Here is a 24088-nt window from a genome sequence, read left to right on the forward strand (position 1 = left end):
AACAATTATTCAGAAGACCAAGATCGCCCTAAGACATATCGAAGCCCAGTCTTGGTTTCTGTTTCTCAATATTTCCGAGGAAGGTTCACCAAGACTTGGCTGCGAGCATGTGGCAGCTGTGCCTCAAGAAACGCGGTGCTCCTCGGCGTCTAGCGTGACTCTGGACGATCAAAGGACGCCTGTAGTTTGCCTGACGCGGCCACTTTCCGTCCATTTAAGGGCCACGAGGAACACGGCTCTGCTCGCCGGTGTCTAGCGTGACTCTGGACGATCAAAGGACGCCTGTAGTTTGCCTGACGCGGCCGTCCACCTTCCTCCCTTTTAAGACTAAGCAAATGTTTTACCTCGGGCGAAGGTTGGGGGTCAGAGCGCGTCATTAAGATCATTGCCTCGCCCCTCGCCCTATCCCCTCGACCCTCGACCCTCACCGCCACTCGCCCATTAAAGACCCAATTACTGCCTCCCCCCTCTGATAGATTAATAGAAATATATGAAATAGTAAATTGATGGCAAGATAGATAGAAAGATTCAAATATCGAGGAAGGTATAGATAGATGAATGTAGGTAGATAAATTACACACACACACACACACACACACACACACACACACACACACACACACACACACACACACACACACACACACACAGGCTGGTGTTTGCCCGCCGTGCTGCAGCCTACGATATTGTCGTCATTGTTAGCTTTGCACTTAGTTCGTTCAACGTGTGCATTTATTTTTATTTTTATTATTTTTATTGCTGTTGTTATTGTTCTCTTGGTGTTCTTTGTTGGCATTCATTTTAGGTTTGTTTTTATTTTGTTGGCTTTGTTGTTGTTGTTGTTGTTGTTGTTGTTGGTGGTGGTGGTGGTTATGATGATGGTGGTAGTTTGTTTTCTTCTTTTCCTTGTTTTTCTTCTTCTTTATCTTCCCTTTTCTTGTTCTTGTTCTTGTTGTTCTTGTTTTTGTTCTCGTTTTTGTACTTCTTTTTCTTCTTCCATTTGTATTTTTCCTTCGTTTTCTTCTTTTTATTTTTTGTTTCTTTTCTTTATATTTTCTTTTATCACCTCACTTCTCATCTTCTTGCTTACGTTTATGGCTCCCCGTTCTGCGTCATCATAACACACACACACACACACACACACACACACACACACACACACACACACACACACACACAAGTCTATGTATACACAAGGTCTTCGTTACATAGAGGCGGAGCGGCGTGGGTTTCAGATTTGAGACTCGATAGATTGCCACTTTTGCTACACTGTTGTTGCTTGTCCCTCCTGCTAAGAACTCCAGTGGAAAATATTTCTCTTCTCCCACAAAACAGTCCATGCATAACCCAGCAACTTCTCCGAGAGGAATTTTGAAACAGGCGAAGTCAGATGCCGACACGTTAAGAATACGGCTTGAATCAGGGACGCGCACTCAGGGTCACGGCGCTAAGAACAGACCGTCAACAAGTGCCTGTAGGGAGTCCAGTAGCATATATAGAAGACCTTAGATCCGTGTTTATAGTCGTGTTTATTTTTCCGTCCGAACATATCAGGTAAATTTGACGTTGCAGTAATAGGACGTGAGTGACGCGCAATGCATGTCAAGCGTTGTGTTATTTGTTGACGTGTTTTTGATGCAGACGTAAATGACTCGCGCCTTTTATGTGTTTTGCTTCGTGCAGTGAAAATGACGCAATACGAGCAGTCTTTGTTTAATTGGTGGACGTTCTCTCTCTCTCTCTCTCTCTCTCTCTCTCTCTCTCTCTCTCTCTCTCTCTCTCTCTCTCTCTCTCTCTCTCTCTCTCTCTCTCTCTCTCTCTCTCTCTCTCTCTCTCTCTCTCTCTCTCTCTCTCTCTCTCTCTCTCACACACACACACACACACACACACACACACACACACACACACACACACACACACACACACACACACACACACACACACACACACACACACACACACACACACACACACACACACACACACACCATATGTTAGACTTAGTCATTAGTGATGATGTAAACAATCTCATCGGTAGGGTGGATGTTGAACATGAATTTACTATTTCCCCAGTTCACAGGCTCATAACATTTAAATTATTATTGCCAATATGTAAGGTAACTTAGAACAGTTATTTTAGGAATAAGGTGGGTTTCTCTGCTGCTACATTTGTCAGTGAAATTAATCAGACTTTTTATGATGATATGACTGGAGAGTGTGATCACAATGATTTGTTATTTAAATGAAATTGTGTGAATTGTCTTACTGACATTTATAATGAGGTGATTAAGACACAATATAACAATGTGTGTCCGATCCTAGAGAAGGTCGTTACTGTCAAGGATAGATCTCCCTGGTTTAATGGTGAAATTTTGACACTGAAAAGAGAGAAACGACGCAAGGAACGTAAATGGAGAAATGAGGGATCTGTTGTGGCCTGGGAGGATTATAAAAATGTGAGAAATCGCTATAATGACTTGATAAGTAGGAGTAAAAGAAACTGTTATCATACTAAAATTCTTGAGGCAGGATCAGATATGATCAAATTATATCAACTTTTCAATAGTCTTACTGGTACTACTTTGAGAAGAAAGCTTCCCGATGGTTTCTGTGATAAAGATTTAGCGGATAACTTTTGTAATTTTTTCAAGAGTAAGATTATGAATATTGTATCGGAATTTGTGTACACACCTTTTATGCCTGTTGCTGATGTTGAGGTGGATTGTAGATTGCAGTGTTTTAAAATCATTAGGAAGGATGATCTTGTTCGACTTTTCAAGAAAGCTAAGAAAACATATTGTGCCAGTGACCCATTGCCTGTATTAGATATCATGGATGCAGATAATTTTCCTAGTTTCATGGATATGGTGCTAAGAATTGTCAATACTAGTATTTCTTCATGTAAATTTCCGGATTCTGAAAAGCGAGCTGTTATAAAACCAGTCTTAAAGGGAAAACTTGATTATCAAAATGTAAGCTCTTATAGACCAGTATCAAATTTGCCTTTTTGTCTAAGTTATTAGAGTATGCAATTATTGAGCAGTTGATGGAACACTTGGAGAAGGTCCATGTCTTGCCTGATAGTCAGTCTGCATATAGGCCAATATTTTCTACTGAGACTACTTTTTGTTCTGTTGTTAATGATTTACTAGAAATGATGGATGGGGGTAAATGTGCTATATTGGTTCTTCTAGATCTTAGTGCAGCATTTGATACGGTTGTTCATGAATTGCTTGTAAAAGACTTAAGGAACATTGGAGTGGTAGACAATGCGTTAAAGTAGAGTTATTTACAAACCAGAAGTTATTGTGTGCAAATTGGAAATTGTTTTTCTTCACATGAAGCTCTGACAAGAGGAGCTCCACAAGGAAGTGTGCTGGGACCTATTTTATTTTGTATATACACGATTAGTTTATCCAGGATACTACAACAACATGGTGTAGGATTCAAGTTATTTGCTGATGACACCCAGTTCTACTTTTCCATCACTGATATTGAAAATACAAGTGCTAAGATCAATAGTGTTATTAAATCAGTCAAGGATTGGATGCATTATAAGCAATTGAAATTAAACGATGATAAGACTGAATTCATGCTTGTGGGGAAGAAGGACACTACGTTATTTTGGTGACGGTAACATGATTATAGGTGGTAATGAAATTCATATTGTTGAAAGTGTTCGTGACTTGGGAGTGTTGTTGGATTCCAATTTGACACTGAAATGTCAGATAAATAATGTCGTAAGGATTGCCGGATATCACCTTAGAAATATTGCTTTTATCAAGAAATACCTGGATGAAGATTCTATCAAGAAATTGTTGATTAACAATATCATATCAAGAGTGGATTATTGCAACTCAATCCACTATAACCTGCCAAAGCTCCAATTAAGGAAATTACAGATGGTCTTAAATAGAGCAGCGAGATTAATCAAGGAACTCCACCACGAGAGAGAATTACTCCTGTTCTGATAGAGCTCCACTGGTTGCCAATAAAAGCAAGGATAGTATTTAAGTTATGTGTTTTGACACACCAAGCTTTGATTACTGGCCGTCCACCGTATTTGAGAGAATTATTACACGAAATACAGCCAGGTGAAGGCATTAACACTCGCCGAGCCACTTCTGGAATCACACTTCATGAACCACAAAAGCACTGATTTGTTCGATGTATCTTAGCTTCGCAGCATTCTCAAGCGATCTCGCGTAATCACTTAACACAAATGATGCTGCAGGTCCTGCCAGTTGCCCGCGGGTAGTGACTTAGGGAGGGGGCACACGTGGTCCGTCTGCTCACTCTGCTGGGGAGGTGACCACCAGCGGGTCTGCAGACGACGCACAAGGTGCAGACGACGCTATTTCGTGACGTCACTGCAAAACCTCTATACTCGTAAGAACATAAGGGGCCATATTCTTAAAAATTTCGAGGTAAAGATTCGTTTTAGGTCCGTGCCAGTATCTCATAATCTACTTTATGAAACATCACTATCTCTTCATATATCTTTTCTACAAACCTTCAACAGTCATGGAAACGCTTTGAAAATCCAATTCAAGGACTTTTTTTTTTACTCTTGAAAATAGGGGATAATGGTGTGGAGCTTAGTTGACCCCGCAGCCTACACTACCTCACCCGCCACGTTGGGTTTCTCCTCCTCCTCCTCCTCCTCCTCCTCCTCCTCCTCCTTTTCCTCCCTCTCGCTAGCTCCCCTTTCTTGACCTCAACCTCGTCGTCTTTTTCCTTTGCTATTTTATCCTCCTCCTCCTCCTCACGCGTGGGTCAGTGAAATGGATATGCCTGGGAAAGGTAAACTGAGGTAACCTGCGTGCCACAATCGGTCCTGTGTCGTCGGCTGAGGGGGTCTGCTGTTACCTGCGCGGGGTCACGGGCCAAGGGGACGGAGGAGCGCGCAGGGGTAATGCGTAGGTTATCGTGTGACCTCCCCCCCCTTCACCCCTCTTCCCACCATCATCTTTGCCTTATACAGTGTTGCGTCCTGGTGTTTTTTCTTGTGAGTGTTTGACATATTGTTTTAAATGAGGGTTTGATAGTTTTATGCGTGTGTGTGTGTGTGGGTGGGTGGGTGAGGGGGGGGGGGTTAATGGTTGAATGTAGGGAAGTGAGCCAGTCATGTATTAGCACAGGTATGAAGGGGTATACAGTAAGGTTAGGTTAGGAAGGTTAGGTTAGGTTAGGTGTGGGTTTTATGGTTGAGGGAAGATTGTGTGCTGATAGCGGAGACAGTAACAGGAGGAGGCAGGCAGATGTAGAAGTCACCCAACCAGCCAGGTATTAGTACAGGTGTGAATGGGGGTATACAGAAAGGTTAGGTTAGGTTAGGTGTGGGTTTTATGGGGGAGGGAAGATTTGTGCCTATAGCGGAGAGAGTAACAGGAGGGGAGGCAGGCAGAGGTAGAAGGAGTCACCCAACCAGCCAGGTATTAGCACAGGTATGAAGGGGGTATACAGAAGGTTAGGTTAGGTTAGGTATGGGTTTTATGGGGGAGCGTAGATTGTGTGCTGATAGCGGAGACAGTAGCAGGAGGGGAGGCAGGCAGAGGTAGAAGAGTCACCCAACCAGTCAGGTATTAGTACAGGTGTGAATGGGGTTTAAGGGCCATATTCTTAAACGTAAAAGAACATAAGAACGTAAGGAGTCTGCAAGAGGCCGGTTAGTCTATACAAGGCAGCTCCTGTAAGTCTAATCCCACCTTACCTCACTATCCATGTTAGATCGTTAAGTGGTTTGTTAGTTTGTTTGTTAATGGGTAGTCAAACAGCTGTATTACCGTTAGTTAGGTAGGTTAGTTAAACAGATAGTTTGATAGTTAGCTAAGCAGTTAGAGTCAGTTAGTTAACTTTACTATATTCTGTATTTATTTATTTATTTGTTTATATTATTTTGTTTATTTATTTTTATTTTATTTTGTTATTTTGTTTTTTCTTTTCCTTTTCTTTTTTTCTTTTCTTTTTTCTATTTGTTTTCTTTTTCTTTTCTCTCTTTTTTCCTTTGTGTTTTCTTGCTGTTGGTTTTCTTTTTTGATGTTCTTTTTTGGTGTTCTTTTTTCCTATCATCCTTTTGTTGATGTTCGTTGGTCTGGGTGAGCCGCTTTCCTCCCAGAAGAGACCCGCCCATAATTTTGGAGATGTTGTTAGGGCCGAAAGGTGGATGATGTTTGTTTTATTTTATTTTCTTGATGTCGTTTTTTTCGTTCTTTTTATTGCTTTTGTTTTCTTTTTCGATGTTTTCCTGTTCTTTTCTTTTACTTCTTTTGATGTTTTTTGTTGTTATTTTTTTCCCATCATCCTTTTGTTGATGTTCCTTGGTCTGGATGAGCCGCTTTCCTCCCAGAAGAGACCCATCCATAATTTTGGTGATGTTGTTTGGGGCCGAAAGGTGGATGATGTTTCTTTGTATTTCTCTTTTCTTGATGTTGTTCATTTATTTCTGTTGCTTTTCTTTTTCGATATTTTTTCTGTTCTTTTTCCATATTTTTTGGGTGTTCTTTTCTATATCATCCCTTGTTGATGTTCTTTGGTCTGGGTGAGCCGCTTTCTCCCCAGAAGAGACCCACCCATAATTTTGGTGATGTTAGTCAGGGCCGGAAGGTGGATGATGTTTGTTATATTTTTCTTTCCTTGATGTGTTTTTCTTTGTTTTTTTTATGTTCATTTATTCATATCATCCTTTTGTTGATGTTCTTTGGTCTGGGTGAGCCGCTTTCTCCCCAGAAGAGACCCACCCATAATTTTGGCGATGTTAGGGCCTAAAGGTGGATGATCTTTTTGTTTCTTTTCTTGATGTTTCGTTTCTGTATTTTCCATTTTTCTGGTGTTCTTTTTTATTTTCCTTTTCTTTGGTGTTCCCATCGCGTGGATTGTCTACGACAGTATAACGAGCACCACAAGCCCGGGTTTATTTAGAGTTTGCTCTCCTAGGCAGACTGCCTACCACGGCTGACGACCTCCACCTGCCCGGGTTTATTGTTCGGAGTTTGCTCTCCTAGGCAGATTGCCTACCACGGCTGACGAGCTCCACCTGCCCGGGTTTGTTGTTCGGAGTTTGCTCTCCTAGGCAGATTGCCTACCACGGCTGACGAGCTCCACCTGCCCGGGTTTGTTGTTCGGAGTTTGCTCTCCTAGGCAGATTGCCTACCACGGCTGACGAGCTCCACCTGCCCGGGTTTGTTGTTCGGAGTTTGCTCTCCTAGGCAGATTGCCTACCACGGCTGACGAGCTCCACCTGCCCGGGTTTGTTGTTCGGAGTTTGCTCTCCTAGGTGAATTGCCTCCCACGGCTGACGACCTCCACCTGCCCGGGTTTGTTTAGAGTTTGCTCTCCTAGGTGAATTGCCTCCCACGGCTGACGACCTCCACCTGCCCGGGTTTGTATAGAGTTTGCTCTCCTAGGTGAATTGCCTACCACGGCTAACGACCTCCACCTGCCCGGGTTTGTATAGAGTTTGCTCTCCTAGGTGAATTGCCTACCACGGCTAACGACCTCCACCTGCCCGGGTTTGTTTAGAGTTTGCTCTCCTAGGTGAATTGCCTCCCACGGCTGACGAGCTCCACCTGCCCGGGTTTATTGTTCGGAGTTTGCTCTCCTAGGTGAATTGCCTACCACGGCTAACGACCTCCACCTGCCCGGGTTTGTTTAGAGTTTGCTCTCCTAGGTGAATTGCCTCCCACGGCTAACGAGCCTCACCTGCCCGGGTTTGTTTAGAGTTTGCTCTCCTAGGTGAATTGCCTCCCACGGCTAACGACCTCCACCTGCCCGGGTTTGTTTAGAGTTTGCTCTCCTAGGTGAATTGCCTACCACGGCTAACGACCTCCACCTGCCCGGGTTTGTTTAGAGTTTGCTCTCCTAGGTGAATTGCCTACCACGGCTAACGACCTCCACCTGCCCGGGTTTGTTTAGAGTTTGCTCTCCTAGGTGAATTGCCTACCACGGCTAACGACCTCCACCTGCCCGGGTTTGTTTAGAGTTTGCTCTCCTAGGTGAATTGCCTACCACGGCTAACGACCTCCACCTGCCCGGGTTTGTATAGAGTTTGCTCTCCTAGGTGAATTGCCTACCACGGCTAACGAGCCTCACCTGCCCGGGTTTGTATAGAGTTTGCTCTCCTAGGTGAATTGCCTACCACGGCTAACGACCTCCACCTGCCCGGGTTTGTTTAGAGTTTGCTCTCCTAGGTGAATTGCCTTCCACGGCTTACGAGCCTCACCTGCCCGGGTTTGTATAGAGTTTGCTCTCCTAGGTGAATTGCCTACCACGGCTAACGACCTCCACCTGCCCGGGTTTGTATAGAGTTTGCTCTCCTAGGCAGATTGCCTACCACGGCTAACGAGCTCCACCTGCCCGGGTTTGTAGCCGGAAGATCTCCGGCACCTCCGTCAGGGCCCGGAGGGACGCCGAGGAGCCCTGCCTGGAGCCCTCCATTCCTGCCATGCTCGCCAGGGAGACCTTGGGCTCGCTGGCGCTCCACACCCCCGCCGAGGCGAGGATGCAAGAACTCGCTTCTTAAAACTACCAGACTGGATTATAAAATTAATCATAATTACTGTGAAGGCGCCGGTCACCGCGTTTATCGGTTCAGGGATGGAAGACCGACGGGCCTGGGAAACGCGCACAAGCATCCAAAGGAATCCTCGCGACGGCTCGCGACGCAGCATCCGTTTCCCTTTTCTTTCTCATTCCAATTTTTCTTTTTTATTATATTTTCCTTCTCTGATTGATTGATGGATTGATTTTACTTGGTAGGAATCTGCTCACCAATTAACACCATTCAGGTGTACATTGCACCCACACACCTGCCGAGAGAAAACACCAGTGAGAGTGGTGACGCTCACGAGGACGGCTCGCTAGAGTTTCCTAACATTCGCATCGGGGCCCACATCTCTTTAGTCGTCCGTCTCTTTATTTTTATCTTCTCTATTTCATTCTATTTCTCCCTTTCTTTCATCCTTGCTCTCCATCTATGAATTTATTTATTTAATTCTCTCTCTCTCTCTCTCTCTCTCTCTCTCTCTCTCTCTCTCTCTCTCTCTCTCTCTCTCTCTCTCTCTCTCTCTCTCTCTCTCTCTCTCTCTCTCTCTCTCTCCACACACACACACACACACACACACACACACACACACACAGCTTTCGTAGGCGTTGTGGGTATTGCCAGGGGTAGTTTAATGACCCTGGTGGTAGTCTGACCTCCTATCTGTACTATGGACCTAAAAAAAACACTCATGAGAATCAGACTGATCTGCTTTGACCCCTGTGGAAAAACTTGGTATGAGAGACAGAAGCGTCTGAGAATACCGGCCTAGGAGTTGTCATGTATGAGTCGAGTGTCCTCTTGTTGGGTTAAGGATATGCACTGTTAATTATTTATTCATTTATTAGCATCACAGGAGGCGGCTCAAAGACAAAACAAAACACACTCACTAAAAAACACCAACCACTTCTCCCACTATCAGAAAACACTCACCATCATGTGTTTTTTTCTTTTTTTTTCTCTCTCCCATTTATATATTTATTTTCGCATCATAGCAGGCAAACACTAGCACACAGCACACACACAAAAACGATAACCACTTCTCCCACCATCAGAAAACAGTCACCATAATGTGCTCTTTCTATTTTTTTCTCTCCCATTTATCTAATTATTTTCGCATCACAGGAGGCAGCTCAAGGGTAACACAATAACACCCCAAAAAACTAAACCACTTCTCCCACAATCAGAAAGCAGTCACCATCATGTGCTTTTCTCCTTTTTTTCTCTCCCATTTATCTGTTTATTTTCGCATCACAGGAAGCAGCTCAAAGGTAAAACAATAACACACAAAAAGTCTGTCCACCACTCCTCCCACAAACACACGAAAAAAATAGCTGCCATCAAGTGCTTTTTCTCTTTTTTCTTTTCTTTCATTGATTCATTGAGTTTTCACATCATAGGAGTTTCATTTGATGTTGATGAAAGTTCAGCATGCAGCTTTTTTTATTTATATTGCCATTGTGCGGAACTTATTCTATGAGTATGTCGGAAAAAATGACCGAACGGGTAAATGTTATGAAAGAGATGGGGAAGCAAAATGGGGTTCGATCCTTATGAGAAGAAAGTTTTATCTGCGAATTATTGGGTCTGGATTAAAGTCTTCTTCCACCTCTTCCGCTGCTTCCTCCTCTTCCTCCTTTTCTTCCTCCACTTACCCTCTTCTAGGTTCTATCTGTACACCTCTATATAGTTTCTCGTGGAAATAGTACAAGAATACACAGTCGTTCCACGCACAGCATGATGACGTCACACTCTCATCTGACCTAAATCTCGGCTCCAGGGTTCCCATGAAAACAACAACAACTAAAAGTAAAGGGATGACTCATGTGTGACGAATATAATGCAAATAAAAGGTAGCGAAAACAAAGAACCTGATGTTAAGGGCCAGTCTTACAGTCCGGTACAGCACGTTTGTAAGCTCCCCAACCGAACACAAAACACGACGAAAATTCCTTGTATAGTTTTTTTTTCCCTTACAGCAGAGGAGTCAGTTCAAGGGCATAAAAAAAGGTAACAAATGTGAAAAAAACACTATACAAGGAATTTTCGTCGTGTTTTGTGTTTGGTTGGGGAGCTTACAAACGTGCTGTATGTTTACGAAAGCGCGTCGCCTCCTCTGGCAATGGCCGCGGCGACTCTGCAGTCGCCGCAGCCGTGAAATAGCTCGCAGAGGGTTTAGGGTCGGGGAGCATAGTTAAACTACTCCAACCGAACTTTACGACCTACTAACGGAGGGGCTGCACCCCCCTCGACCCCCCCTTCAAACCAGGAGGGGCTACGCCCCCCCTGGACCCTCCCCCTCACATGTATATGTGACTTACTTCAGCAAGGAGGTATTTCTCGCAACACCGGCTGCAGCGTCGCCGCGGCCGCCACCAGAGGAGGCTACGCGCTTTCGTAAACATTATCCCCTACTTGCAGGAGTAAAAAAAAAGTCCTTGAATTGGATTTTCAAAGCGTTTCCATGACTGTTAAAGGTTTGTAGAAAAGATATATGAAGAGATACTGATGTTTCATAAAGTAGGTAATGAGATACTGGCACGGACCTAAAACGAATCTTAACCCATTTCGGCGCCCGAGCTCACATACTTGACACGGTTTTCGTATGAGTTTTCGGTATTTCCAGGAGTATTTTATTGGTCCTAGTAGTAGTTTGATTCTGCTTCTGTACCATGAACCTGAAAACACTCTCATGAGAACCCAATTGGTCCCCTTTTTGGCCTTTGGAAATAGTTGATGTGAGGGGAAGTGTCTGCCAATACTAACCAAGGAGTCTGCAAGAGGCCGGTGGGCGTATACAAGGCAGCTCCCGTGAACCTGACCCCACCTAACGTCACTAGTCAATCCGATCTTCATAATCTTCACCCATTACTAGTCCACTGCAGCATAGAGGCCTTTCCCAACGTCCTCCACCTCTCCTAACCCCACCTAACCTAACCTAACCCCACTCTGATCTTCATAATCTTCAGTCATTACTAGTCCACTGCAGGATAGAGGCCTTTCCCAACGTCCTCCACCTCTCCTAACCCCACCTAACCTAACCTAACCCCACTCTGATCTTCATAATCTTCACCCATTACTAGTCCAGTGCAGCATAGAGGCCATTCCCAACGTCATCCACCTCTCTGTTTGATATAACTCCACCTAACCTAACTTAATCTAATCTTCATAATCTTCAGTCATTACTAGTCCACTGCAGCATAGAGGCCTTTCCCAACGTCCTCCACCTTTCTCTGATATTATACTCCATCGTGCTTTGGCAAATACTCAAACTTAATCTAATCTTCATCTTAAGGCCTTGCTAGTCCAATACAAAACAAAGGCCTTTCCCAACGTCCTCCACCTTTCTCTGATATTATACTCCATCGTGGTTTGGCAAATACTCAAACTTAATCTAATCTTCATCTTAAGGCCTTGTTAGTCCAATACAAAACAAAGGCCTTTCCCAACGTCCTCCACCTTTCTCTGATATTATACTCCATCGTGGTTTGGCAAATACTCAAACTTAATCTAATCTTCATCTTAAGGCCTTGCTAGTCCAATACAAAACAAAGGCCTTTCCCAACGTCCTCCACCTTTCTATGTTAGGTGTTAGACTTCTTCATCCTGCTCTGGCAAATGCTCTAACTTTAGGGATTGACACTGTAAACTTCATATCGTCAGTCTATGGCAGAACAGAGGTCTTTCTCAATGGTCCATCTCTATTCCTTCACCTTTCTCTGTTTGATGTTAGATTACGCCATCCTGCTCCGGCAAATGCTCTAACTTAAGTGACTGCAATACTCTAATATTCACCATCGTAAGTTATTACTAGTCTATTACAAAGGCCTTTCCCAGTTGTCTGTTCCTCTACCTTTCTCTGTTTGATGTTAGTGTGCTCCATCCTGCTCCGGCAAATGATCTAATGTAATCTCTCCACCTGCTCGCCCTCTGCCCGCCCTGACGTGTACGTGTTCTGGGTCGTCACTGTTGCGTTGGCTGTCCTCCTGATGTCAGTTCTCCGCGTGCTGTGTCCCGCCGAGTCCATTTCTCGTTCTTGTTTGTTGTTAGATTATCTTTATTTTTTGTTTGTTACCTAATCCATGATGCTCTCTCTCTCTGTCTGTCTGTCTCTCTCTCTCTCTCTCTCTCTCTCTCTCTCTCTCTCTCTCTCTCTCTCTCTCTCTCTCTCTCTCTCTCTCTCTCTCTCTCTCTCTCTCTCTCTCTCTCTCTCTCTCTCTCTCTCTCTCTCTCATCTCCTCCCACCATCCTCCTGCCCATACATACAAGCATAAATACATTCACACACACATGCATACATTCACTCACACACAAACAAACATATTCTCCCAGTAGTTCCTCGCAGACATGCCCATTAGGAATTCAGTCGCCGCGGGAACAACAAGGAAGCACCTACTCTACTCTCTCAGTAAGGTGAACGGCCTCGAGCTCTTGTCATCCCAGCGGCAGAGTGTTGAGCTCGTCCCGCACTGGGCTGGCGTGGCGGCGAGGGCGGGTCTAAAGGCTCTGATAACGCTTTAGTAGAGATTGTGTTATTATTTCCGTGAGTTGTTGTATGAGCCGAGTGATAGTGTGACAAAGCTTCTACACCGGGGATGCCACAATACTGTATTTTATCATGGTTTTAGTAAGTTTTAAACATGAGAAGAATTCCGAATGATGAACAAGTGAAGTCGTATAAAAGAATATATTATATAATATTGGTTTAAGCCATTTTTAAACATTAGATATCTTCCAATTGATTAACTAATGAAGCATAAATTTGTGTTTCTTCCAGGGTTTTAGTCATGGACTTCCAAATGATAAACAAGTGAAGTCGTATTAAAGAAGCTGTTTTTTTTTCATCGCTGTAGTAATTTTTAAGCTTGAATGGCCTTTGAAATGGACCTAGAACCAACGAGTAAGTCAAGTAAGCGAAGAGGGAAAAAAGAAAAAGAAAAGTAAAGCTCCTAGGCCTTCAAAATGATTTACTTTGGAAGTCAAGTGAAATAAGCGGTGTTGTTCTTCATTGTTTCAGTCACATGTAAGCATACAAATGCACCTTACAAATGGACCCAGAAGTCACCGCCAGAACTCAAATAACCTCGAGAAAAGGAAGAATGAAAGCAAGTTCAGTGCTCCACCAACATCCTTCTCGTGGTGGTGAGGAGCGGGGCGCGTCACACCAACAGCCTCAAGTATGCCATGAGGGCGGCGGAGGGGGGGCAGGGCGGGGCAGGGGAGAGCAGCAACCATGTGTGTGTGTGTGTGTGTGTGTGTGTGTGTGTGTGTGCTGGGGTCTGTCACTGTTTACCCACTCATATAATAGCGTAGGGGCTTTTGGGGGCAGTGACCACCGATGTGTGTAGGCATGGGGGGCGTTTAGGCTATTTCCGGGCGGGTAGAAAAAGATTAGTCAAAATGTGCCACTAACTAGCTAACAAACTAACTAACTAACTATATAACTAACACCACACACCTTTCAACCTCATACTCCTCTTTGTTCTCACGGGAAAGGATGGAAAAGACGGAACGGGAAGGAGGGAAAGGAAAGGAAGAGGAGACGGGGAAGGAGGAAGAGAAGGGACGGGTGAAGGAGGGAAAGAAAGTGAATGAAGAAGGAAAGGAAAGGGGAAGGGACGGGAAGGAGGAGGGAAGGGATATGTGTGTGTTGAGGGGGAGTTTAGGTTCTTTGCTGGCGGGTTAGAAAAAAAGTTCGTCAGAATTTGCCAGTAACCAACAAACTAACGAACTAACTAACCAAAACTGCCCTCTGTCTGAGGTTCATCTCCCTTTTGGCCACTCCTCTGAACTCTTTTTTAATTTTTTTTTATAAGGGCAGTGTTTAGCGTTTTTTTCTCATTATTGCTATTATTTATTTTCTCCTTGAGCTGCTTCCTTCACTGTGAAAAAATAACACCTTCACACCTTCAAAATTCACATTCCTCTATCCTCACCTTCACGCGTCATACTCCTCCTATATCTAACACCACGCCACATATTCCTCTTCTCTTTAACACTTATAGTCTTAAACATTTCAGGGCTCACACACCCACATTTGGTAAGGCTTTCGTAGAGGTTGTTATGTTAGTATTTCCATGAGTAAAGAGCCTAGTTATACTTTGATAGGCCTTCTGCATCATGAACGTGAAAATAACACCCATGAGAACCCGACTAATCTCCTTTGTGGCCTTGAGAAATATTGATTGTGAGAGGTGAAAGCGTTTGGTAAAGGTTGTAGGCATTGCCATGGGTAGTGTTATGGACGTAGAGATAGTTTGACAAGGCTTCCGCACCATGAACGTAAAAAAACAACAACTCATGAGAACGTGACTAATCTCCTTTGTGGCCTTGGGAAATTTGTTGCAGCTGAGAATACACGCCTCAAACATCAATAACCACATGACGCAGCAGTCCACGGCCGCCAGAGGGGAGTGAATGCGTCAGTGTGTTAGTAAAGCCGGTATTTCACGGGAACGATTTTGCTCGGGACCCAGACCTTCGGGCGGTGACTTTCGCGCAGCTGTGCGAACATGACATGCACTAATCACACGAGGATGCTACGTTTGATGGGCACCTGGCGATCTTGGTCTTGACCTTAACTTTCAGGGACCGTATACCTACTTTCAATTAGAAATAAATGTTGATTAATTTCTGTCAGTCATATTATGTTTTAGTATAGTTATTCGTACACCGAAAACAAAAATGCATTTACTTTAAATTCACACCTCACCCTTCCTTCCTCCCTCCCTCACCTCACCTAGATGAATGAGATGAATTTGAGAGTCGCTCAGTTAGTACAAATACTGCTGGAGATTTAAATGTAATAGTTAACAGTTTTAAAGACAGAGAAATCAGAAGGTGAATGAATCACAAGTGCTCACGAGTAGTATTGTGGAGCGACAACATTGGATTGCAAAAGACTTATCAGAACCTAACCAGGAATAAATACGATATATGCAAAGTCCCTCCCTACCTATAACTACTCGAAGTAGTATAAGTAGAGAGAGAGGAGAGGAGAGGAGGCGAGAGGCAGAGCGAAGTCATTGAGGTGGGAGGAGCATTTGAACCAGCCGGCCAATCAGGGTAGAGTGAGACGAGCGGCGGGCTGCCTGCGCAGCAGAAAAATAGCTCCAGCCAACCCGTTCTAGTACCCCCTCTGGTTCATGAGCACGAGTCCACTCCGTGACTTTTGTTCACGGAAGAGGCATGCTGCACCAAAAGCATCCTCGTGAAATACCGGCTTAAAGGAATCCAGTGCAACCGTCGCCAGGCTGATCCGACACCCACGAGGGATCAGGTGTTTACAAATATTAGTTCGTGCCGAGCAGTGAACCTTCCCGCCCTGACTCACCACAATGCTAACACGCTGAATCTGTTGATCTCCGGCGCACGCACGAACACTTGCAACGAGGAGGGCAACGGGGCGGAGGACAAGCTAAGAGAGACATGAAGGAAGGAAAGAGGAGAAGGGGATGGGAAATTAAGAAGGGAGGGAGGAAGGAGGGAGAGAGGGGAAAGGATCACTCTTGCAATGGGAAGGAAAAAGTAACGAAGGACAAGCTAATAGACAAATGAAGGGTTAGGAAAGGATGGTTTGAGGGGAAGGGAAGGCAAGGGGGAGGAGGGATGGTAAGGGAAAAGGGAGGGTAAGGGAAAGGAAGGAGGGAGAGGAAGGACCGGAAATGAAAGGCAAGGAAGAGGAAGGAAGATTAGAAGGGAAGGAAGGAGGAGAGGTAGGGACGGTGAAGGAGCGGTAAGAAAGAAGGAACAGGAGAAAGAGGAATGAACGGGGAAAAAAAGGGAGGAGGAGAGAGAATGGACGGGAAGGAAGGAGAGGCACGTCAAGGAAGGGGAAAGGAAAGAGGGAAGTAAAGACGGGAAGAGCCAGAGGAAGGAGGGAGGGGGAAGGAGAGAAATGAAGAAACGGGGAAAGAATGAAAGGGAAAGGAAGAGAGAGAGAAGGGGGGAAATAAGGGATGGGAAGGAGAGAAAGGAAGGAACGGGGAATAAGGAGGAGAAAGGAAGGAGAGAGACAGGAAGGAGGGAAAAGAATGGAGGGGAAGGAGGAAGAAGTAGAAGGAAAGGGGGCTAAGAAGAAGGGAAGGGGAATAAGGGGAAGGGAGAACACACTTGCAGGCCGCGTGTTCCCTCGAGGGGCTGAACAGAGGGGAGAGAGAATGAAAACAGCGGACTAGGAAGTGGGCGAAAGACTTGTTACACCACGACTAAGAAAGAGGTGAGCTGCATTTCAACGAGTGAGAGGACAGCATCAGAGAACGAGGATATGGACACGAGGACACGCTTGTTGAGAAAGGAAGGAACGCAAGTGACTAGGAGGATGAGAAATGGCTGACAAAATTAGGGAAGGGAAGGGGAAAGAAGGGAAAGAATTAAGCCCCGTTCACACTGTGCCGACTCTGGGCCACGACTACCCACGACTCTAGAGTACACGAGGTCTTGGGTGTTGATGTGAAAGGGTCGGGCATGTCTGGAAAGAGGTCTTGAAACGGTCGCCGAATGCTGCGCCGACGTCGTGAGGGGAGTCTGGAGTCGTGAGGTTAGCGCGAAAAGTATTCCATGCTAAACTTTCACGACAAGAGTCCGCAAGAGACTGGACCAACCGTCATTTCCGGTTGAGGTCTGATGGAGGTCTGGGGCAGTCGTCAAGACAGTTGTCAACAGTCTTGGCTTGTCTTGAGACAGTCGTGACGACTGTCTTGGCCATTTTTCAAATTTTTACAGTTTCTTGTCGGCACATTCGTCGTTGCCGACTACTTAAGAATGATGAGGGACTGTCGTGACGACAGTCTTCGCCTAATGAAGGACGTTCGTGACGAATGTCTGCTCAGAAATATTGGCTAACACTGCCGCCATCAAGAAATTTATCTTTTCAGTTTGCAGTCACAAGCACAATACAACTGGGCATGGTTACGTTTCGCTGGCACAAATTTGGGAGCCGCACAGCACGCACTCCAGCTGCCTCTCTTGTTTTGAATGACAGGTTGCCACCCTGAGGTCAGAAAAATGTGGAATGCAACATCTCACTCTCCAATAAGGAATGGATCCATATTTAAAGGAACGGGTGGCAACCCTAAAATGTCTCGAGCATGCAGTGAGTGATAATGAATGCGGGAATGACTTAAGGAGGAGGAGGAAGAAGAAGAGGAGGGATTGCTGATAAAACTACTGAGAGAGGGAGGAGGAGAGAGAGAAAGGGGGAGGAGAGTGTGGTCGCTATGCTCAGACGCCTCCGCCGCTCACATCAGCGATTTCCAAAGGTCAAAAATGAGATGAATCAGGTTTTTATGACTGTTTTTTTCACGTTCGTGGTACAGAAGAAGGGTCAATCTACTACCAGGGTCATAAAACTACCCCTGGAAATGCCCAAAGCTCCTACGAAAGCCTTATCAAATGTGTGCGTATGTGTGTGTGTGTCTGTGTGTGTGTGTGTGTGTGTGTGTGTGTGTGTGTGTGTTAAAAGAACAAGCCTCGCCGGTCTGAGACTATTGGATGATTGAGGGTGTGGGTGTGAGTTTGGGCAGGAGGGACAGGGGTGAGGGTGTGTAGGGGTGGCGTGAGGGAGGAAAGGTCGAGGATGAGGAGCCGTGGGTGGTGGTGGTGGTGCTGGTGATGGTGGTGGTTGAGGCATGAGTGAGCGAGGCATGAGCGATGGTGAATGGGAGCAACGTTGAGGATAGAATGACTAGAATGACCCGAGGAGGAATTACGTTGCTGATGTGTGTGTTTAGCTTAATCTTTAGTCTCAACGTACAGAGAAGGAGAATGTCAAGTGGAAATGAATGTACACCGCCACACAGAAAGCAGAATAAAGCAGAAAGGGAAGGAGTGTACATGAAAGACTTAGTTATTAGATGGGGGGGGGGGGGGACCTTTAACCTGCCAACTTACGAAGGAAGGTATATATATGTGTGTCAAATGGACATGAGCTTGTACGTATTAACGAACATCAGTAGAGCACAAAACGAAAGAATATAGGAGTAAAAAATTGACGGATAGGAATGCGTGTTTAACTTAACCTTTCTTTAGTGAGTCAACGTACAGAGGAGGCTGAGGCAAATGAAGGGAGGAGAAGGGAAAAGGAAGTACGGGGGAAGTAGGGAGGGAAGGGAAGGGCAGCGTGGTGGATAGAATGAGCCGAGGTGGAGTTACGTTGAAGGACAGGAATGTGTGTGTTTAGCTTAACCTTTAGACAGTCAACGAGCGGAGGAGAGTATGTCAAGTGGATATGAAGCTATGAACGTACACTGGCAAACATCAACAGAGCACGGAAGGAAGGAATAGAAATAGACTAAAAATTGAAGGCTGGGAATCCGTATGTTTGCCCTTCAGCCGGTCAGCGCAGAGAGAAGAATGTTAAATGGATATGAACCTGTAACGCCAAAGAGTAGAATAACACAATAAGAAGGACTAGAAGTGAAAGACATAGTAATTAGGTGTGAAATGCTTAGTTCATTATACATTTTGTCGAACCTTCAGCCAGTCAAGTTACAGAAGAGGTGAATGTCAAATGGATGTGAACTTGTATCGCCAAAGAGTAGAATAACACAATAGGAAGGACTAGAAGTGAAAGACATAGTAATTAGGTGGAAAATACTTAGTTCATATTAATTTTGTCGAACCTTCAGCCAGTCAAGTTACTGAAGAGATGAATGTCAAATGGATATGAACCTGTATCGCCAAAGAGTAGAATAACACAATAGGAAGGACTAGAAGTGAAAGACGTGGCAATTAGGTGAAGAGTGCATGATTACTAGACACTGTGTTGGCACCCTGTAGCCAGTCAACTTACGGAGAAGGTGAATGTCAAATGGATATGGACCTGTATACCCGAACATTAGACTAACACAATAGGAAGGACCACAAACGAAAGACGTGGTAATGAGGTGGGAGGGGCATAGTTTCTACATGTTTTGGTGGTACCCTATAGCCAGTCAACTTGTGGAGGAAAGTATATGTCAAATGGATATGAACCTGTATACCCAAGCATTAGACTTACACAAAAGGAAGGACTACATTATGAGAGACGTGGTAATGAGGTGGGAGGGGCATAGCTAACACACATTCTGGTGGCTCCCTCGACATGCAGGAAAAAAAGTATATCCATGGAAATGAGGACAGCTGTGAGTGAAGGGACTAAAACAAGAGAGCAGGTAACTTCAGAGGGGAGGGAGAGAGAGGTGATGCACAGAGTGTGTTCAATGAGATGGATGTTACACGGCTTCTCAAACATTGCTCTCCGCCGACACGGTATAAAGTTCCTTGGTTAGTTGATATGAGGTCCGTGTTCTCAGGCGCTTTCGACACTCACAACATTTTTTTTTCAAAGGCCACAAAGGAGATGAGACGGGTTTTAATGAGTGTATTTTCGCGTTCATTGTGCAGAGGCCTTGTCAAACTATCACTAGGCTCATAAAACAACCCTTGGAAATACAAACTTAACCTATACCAAGGCCTTAACAAATGTGGGTGAGTGTAAGCCCCGAAGTGTTTGAGGATATGGATCTAAGGCTCTCACAACAACTATTTCCAAAGGCCACAAAGGAGACGAGTCGGGTTCTAATGAGTGTTCTTTCACGTTCATGGTGCAGAGGTCTTGTCAGACTACCACTAGGCTCATAAAACAACCCTTGGAAATATTAACATAACCTATACCAAACTTTTAACAAATGTAAGTGTGTGTGTAAGCCCCGAAATGCTTGAGAATATGCCTGACCACTCATCGTCGCTCGCTGCCTTCCTTGTGGCGAGAGGTGCGCGCTGTAAGCTTTGATGTCGGACACGATTGCACGCGCATGAAAAAAATCTAGTAACTCGTCTTGTGGTAAAAACACTGATGACTTCCCTGGCGGTGACGCACGGAAAGGTGGGAGGAGAGGAGAGGGGGTGGGTGGTTGTGGTGGTGGTGGTAGTGCTCCGCCTCAGCTGCGCTTGTCAAGACGAGGTTTGTTTGCTCGCTCATCACCGCAACCCGCCAATCTAGGTCACAGCAGCCTCCCGGGACCCTGGTGAACCCCCTCGACCCTCCCTCTGCTGTCGCGGCTGGTTGGGGCGCTGTTCTTGGCTCAAGCGATCTCACCCAAGCATGCACCCAACACACAGCTACTACGGGAAAGAATAACACCCATTGCCAGGTCACAGCAGCCTCCCGGGACCCTGGTGAAACCATTCGACCCTCCCTCATCTCTGGCGGCTTGTTGGGGCGCTGTTCTTGGCATTAGCGACCTCACCCAAGCATGCACCCAACACAGCTGCTACGGGAAAGAATAACACTCATTTCCAGGACACAGCAGCCTCTCTGGGAGCCTACTGAACACCCCTCGACCCTCACTAGCTGTGGTGGGTGGAATGGGACTCTGTTCATGCATGACCTTGGCGACGTAACCAAACACAGATGCCACGGGAAAGAATAACATACCCATTACCAGGACACAGCAGCCTGTCTGGGACCCTGGTGAAGCCCTCCCTTCCGAGCTGTTATGGATGGAACTGGGGTCTGTTCATGGCCTTGGCGACACCCGCCCAACACACAGACACACACACGGTAAAAAATAACACCCGCCAATCCTCTCCTTATGGTTTGTTACTACCTTTTTTTATTCCTGCTTAACATTTGTGACTAACGGTGAAGAATAACCCGCCATTGCTCTCATTACAGCTTGTCACTTGCATTTGTTTTATCATTCCTACTGAACGTTTGTCACGTTAAGCGGTACAGAGCCAAGTAATGCACGGAATTTACATGCGTTTTCCAAGGGTCACTTTCTTAAACATTCCGGGGCCCAGGGACACACATTATGGCAAGGCTTTCCTAGGAGTTTGGGCATTTCCAGGGGTAGTTTAATGACCCTGGTGGTAGTATGACCCTTCTTCTGTACTATGAACCTAAGAAACACGCATTTGACAACGCCTTCATAGGAGTTTTGGGCATTTCCAGGGATAGTTTAATGACCCTGGTGGTAGTATGACCCTTCTTCTGTACCATGAACCTAAGAAACACGCATTTGAGAACGCTTTCATAGGAGTTTTGGGCATTTCCAGGGATAGTTTAATCACCCTGGTTGTAGTATGACACTTCGTATGTACCATTAATTTAAGAAACACGCATTTGACAAGGCTTTCATGGGAGTTTTGGCCATTTTCAGGGATAGTTTAATCACCCTGGTTGTAGTATGACCCTTCTTATGTACCATTAACCTAAGAAACACACATTTGACAAGGCTTTCATAGGAGCCCATGAGAACCCCAGCGACTTCCACGAGAGGCTTTTCAAACAGACGAACTGCAGGGCCGATACGTTTAAAAATACAGACTTAAATGTTGAGGGTCAGGATGTTTTTTGCTGTTTAAGTCGCGTCCCGCCAGTATTTCTTTTTCTTTTTTACAGAAAAGGAGACAGTTCAAGGGCATGGAAAGAAAGATAACAATAATGAAAAAAAAAAAAGGCCGCTACTTACTGCTCCTGAATAGAGGTGAAGCCTCAAGTTAACTCGATGACGGCCGGGACGTAAGAAGCGTGAGACACAAGACAAAGTTTGAGGGCGGCTCAAAGAGTCGGACAAAGTCTCGGCACAAACAAAGGCGAGGCGCAGCAGCAGGCGAGGTAGTTTTTCGCGTCCCGGCAGACGGCGAGGCAGGACGAGGTGACTCCGTCCTCTCTCCCTTTGTCCCTGCTGATCAAAGCCTCGCTCAGCCCGTGTTTCCTCCCTATCCCATTTTCTCCTTTTCTTTCATCCCGTCTCGTTCTGGCTTTTTCCCCTCGCAGCTGACAGTTACAATAAATGGATATGTATCTTGAAAGCTGCTGTAATCCACCAGTGGCCGGGAGCGCAATCTGGCGACGGGGATAACGAGCAACTCCTCCGCGGCTCTTTGTCTTTCTCCTTCCTGCAGACGGCAGGAAAGTTAGTCTGCCCTTCCACTGTGGCGGCGCCTGGCCGGGGCTGGCCGGGGCTTTGTGCGGGCCTCCCTGGCGTGACTCGGGCTCGCCCTTTTTGTGCCGGTACTTTCTTTGGTGCGGCGTAAAAGCCAACTTGTTTTCCACGGGAGCTCAGTCACTCGGTAAAACAGGCACCAACATAAAAGGCCGGGCCACGGCCGTCCCGTGGGCCCGTGGGGATCGGGGCCGCCAGCCGTGCTGGCGCTGTGCTGTGGCGCTGCCCTCCCGCCTCGCCCCGCCCCCATCCCGGCGAGGGTTCGGCGGGCTGGCCTTCCGTTGAGTAGCGTCAAGTGGTCCTCTCACCCGTAATGGCGCGGCCCGTTGTCAAGTGACAAAACTAATGCTGCCTTCTATGGCGCGCCGATGTGCATGAGAGGGAGAAAATAAACTGAACAACAGCATTTGTTTGCTCGTATCTGACTAATGAACATTCTCCGGCGTGTTCCTTCCGCGCACTGTTTTGAAGTGGAGCGAACTGACTTGGTTACTGCTCCGGCCTCCAAGGTCAGGGCTGCCGGTGCAGGCAGAGGACACACGAGCAGGGAACGCACGCGCTGCATACGCTGCTGCGACCTGCTTGAAACACACCGCCGCCAGACTGAAGGAAGACAGCTCTGGCGATGACGGAAAGAGAAGAAAAACATCCCACTACAACATAGGCGAACTGTTTTACACGAGTGGGAAACATTTAACTTGAAAACACTAAACAAACAAAGGCGTACAAAGGGAAAAAAGAACACGTGCAGCCAGGGCCGGGCAGAGGCGGCGCGGCGAGGCCCTTCCCATGCACCTGTCCGCCGAGGCCTGTGTGTTTACATTCCGGCCCCGCCACGCCAAGAGCACGCCCGCACCACTTCCTCCGCCTTCCCTTCACCTCAACCCCTCCCCTGTTTGCTCCCTTGCCTGTGTGTGTGTGTGTGTGTGTGTGTGTGTGTGTGTGAGAGAGAGAGAGAGAGAGAGAGAGAGAGAGAGAGAGAGAGAGAGAGAGAGAGAGAGAGAGAGTACATAATCGCAATACATTTCGCCTTTCTTTTCCTGTGCTTTCTCTCTTATAAATGTATATATATATATATATATATATATATATATATATATATATATATATATATATATATATATATATATATATATATATATATATATATATATATATATATATATATATATATATATATATATATATATATATATATCTATATATATATATATATATATATATATAGGTATATATATTCCTATATATATATATATATATATATATATATATATATATATTATATTAATATAGCTTGCAAGCAGTGCCCTGCATCACCAGCAAAGAAGTACTATGGGCTGCAGCAGAAACTCAGGTCACTGGGCCTTACTTCTTGAACATCCCCAAAGCACACACACTCATTTGACAAGGTTGTAGGTGTTTTGGGTTCCTAGAAGTAATGTTTATGACCTCGGTAGTAGTTTGATCCTTCTTCTTTACCATGGACGTTAAAGAACAGTCATGAAAACCTGGACTAATCTCCTTTTGGGCCTTTGTAAACAGTTGATGTAAGGGGTGGAAGCGTCTGAGGGTCATATTCTTAAGCTTTTCGATCCCACAGCACACACACGTT

At 45.5% G+C, this 24088-nt stretch overlaps 2 long non-coding RNA genes across 8 annotated transcripts; one reads left to right on the forward strand and one right to left on the reverse strand.

Moving 5' to 3' along the window:
* Positions 1-6613: 6613 nt before the first annotated feature.
* LOC126994064 (uncharacterized) lies at positions 6614-8030 on the reverse strand. Of its 5 annotated transcripts, none has more exons than XR_007748773.1 (3): positions 7897-8030; positions 7569-7701; positions 6755-7036 (listed from the first exon to the last, which is right to left on the reverse strand). It is a non-coding gene; the product is annotated as an uncharacterized LOC126994064 (long non-coding RNA). The 5 variants fall into 5 exon arrangements; XR_007748775.1 differs by having other exon boundaries at positions 7832-7965; XR_007748774.1 differs by having other exon boundaries at positions 7767-7900.
* Positions 7036-8922, forward strand: LOC126994065 (uncharacterized). Of its 3 annotated transcripts, none has more exons than XR_007748780.1 (4): positions 7036-7276; positions 7472-7604; positions 7735-7929; positions 8125-8922. It is a non-coding gene; the product is annotated as an uncharacterized LOC126994065 (long non-coding RNA). The 3 variants fall into 3 exon arrangements; XR_007748778.1 differs by having other exon boundaries at positions 7800-7994; XR_007748779.1 differs by having other exon boundaries at positions 7865-7994.
* Positions 8923-24088: the final 15166 nt, after the last annotated feature.

Source organism: Eriocheir sinensis, unplaced genomic scaffold (assembly GCF_024679095.1).
Source record: "Eriocheir sinensis breed Jianghai 21 unplaced genomic scaffold, ASM2467909v1 Scaffold711, whole genome shotgun sequence".
Taxonomy (NCBI): domain Eukaryota; kingdom Metazoa; phylum Arthropoda; class Malacostraca; order Decapoda; family Varunidae; genus Eriocheir; species Eriocheir sinensis.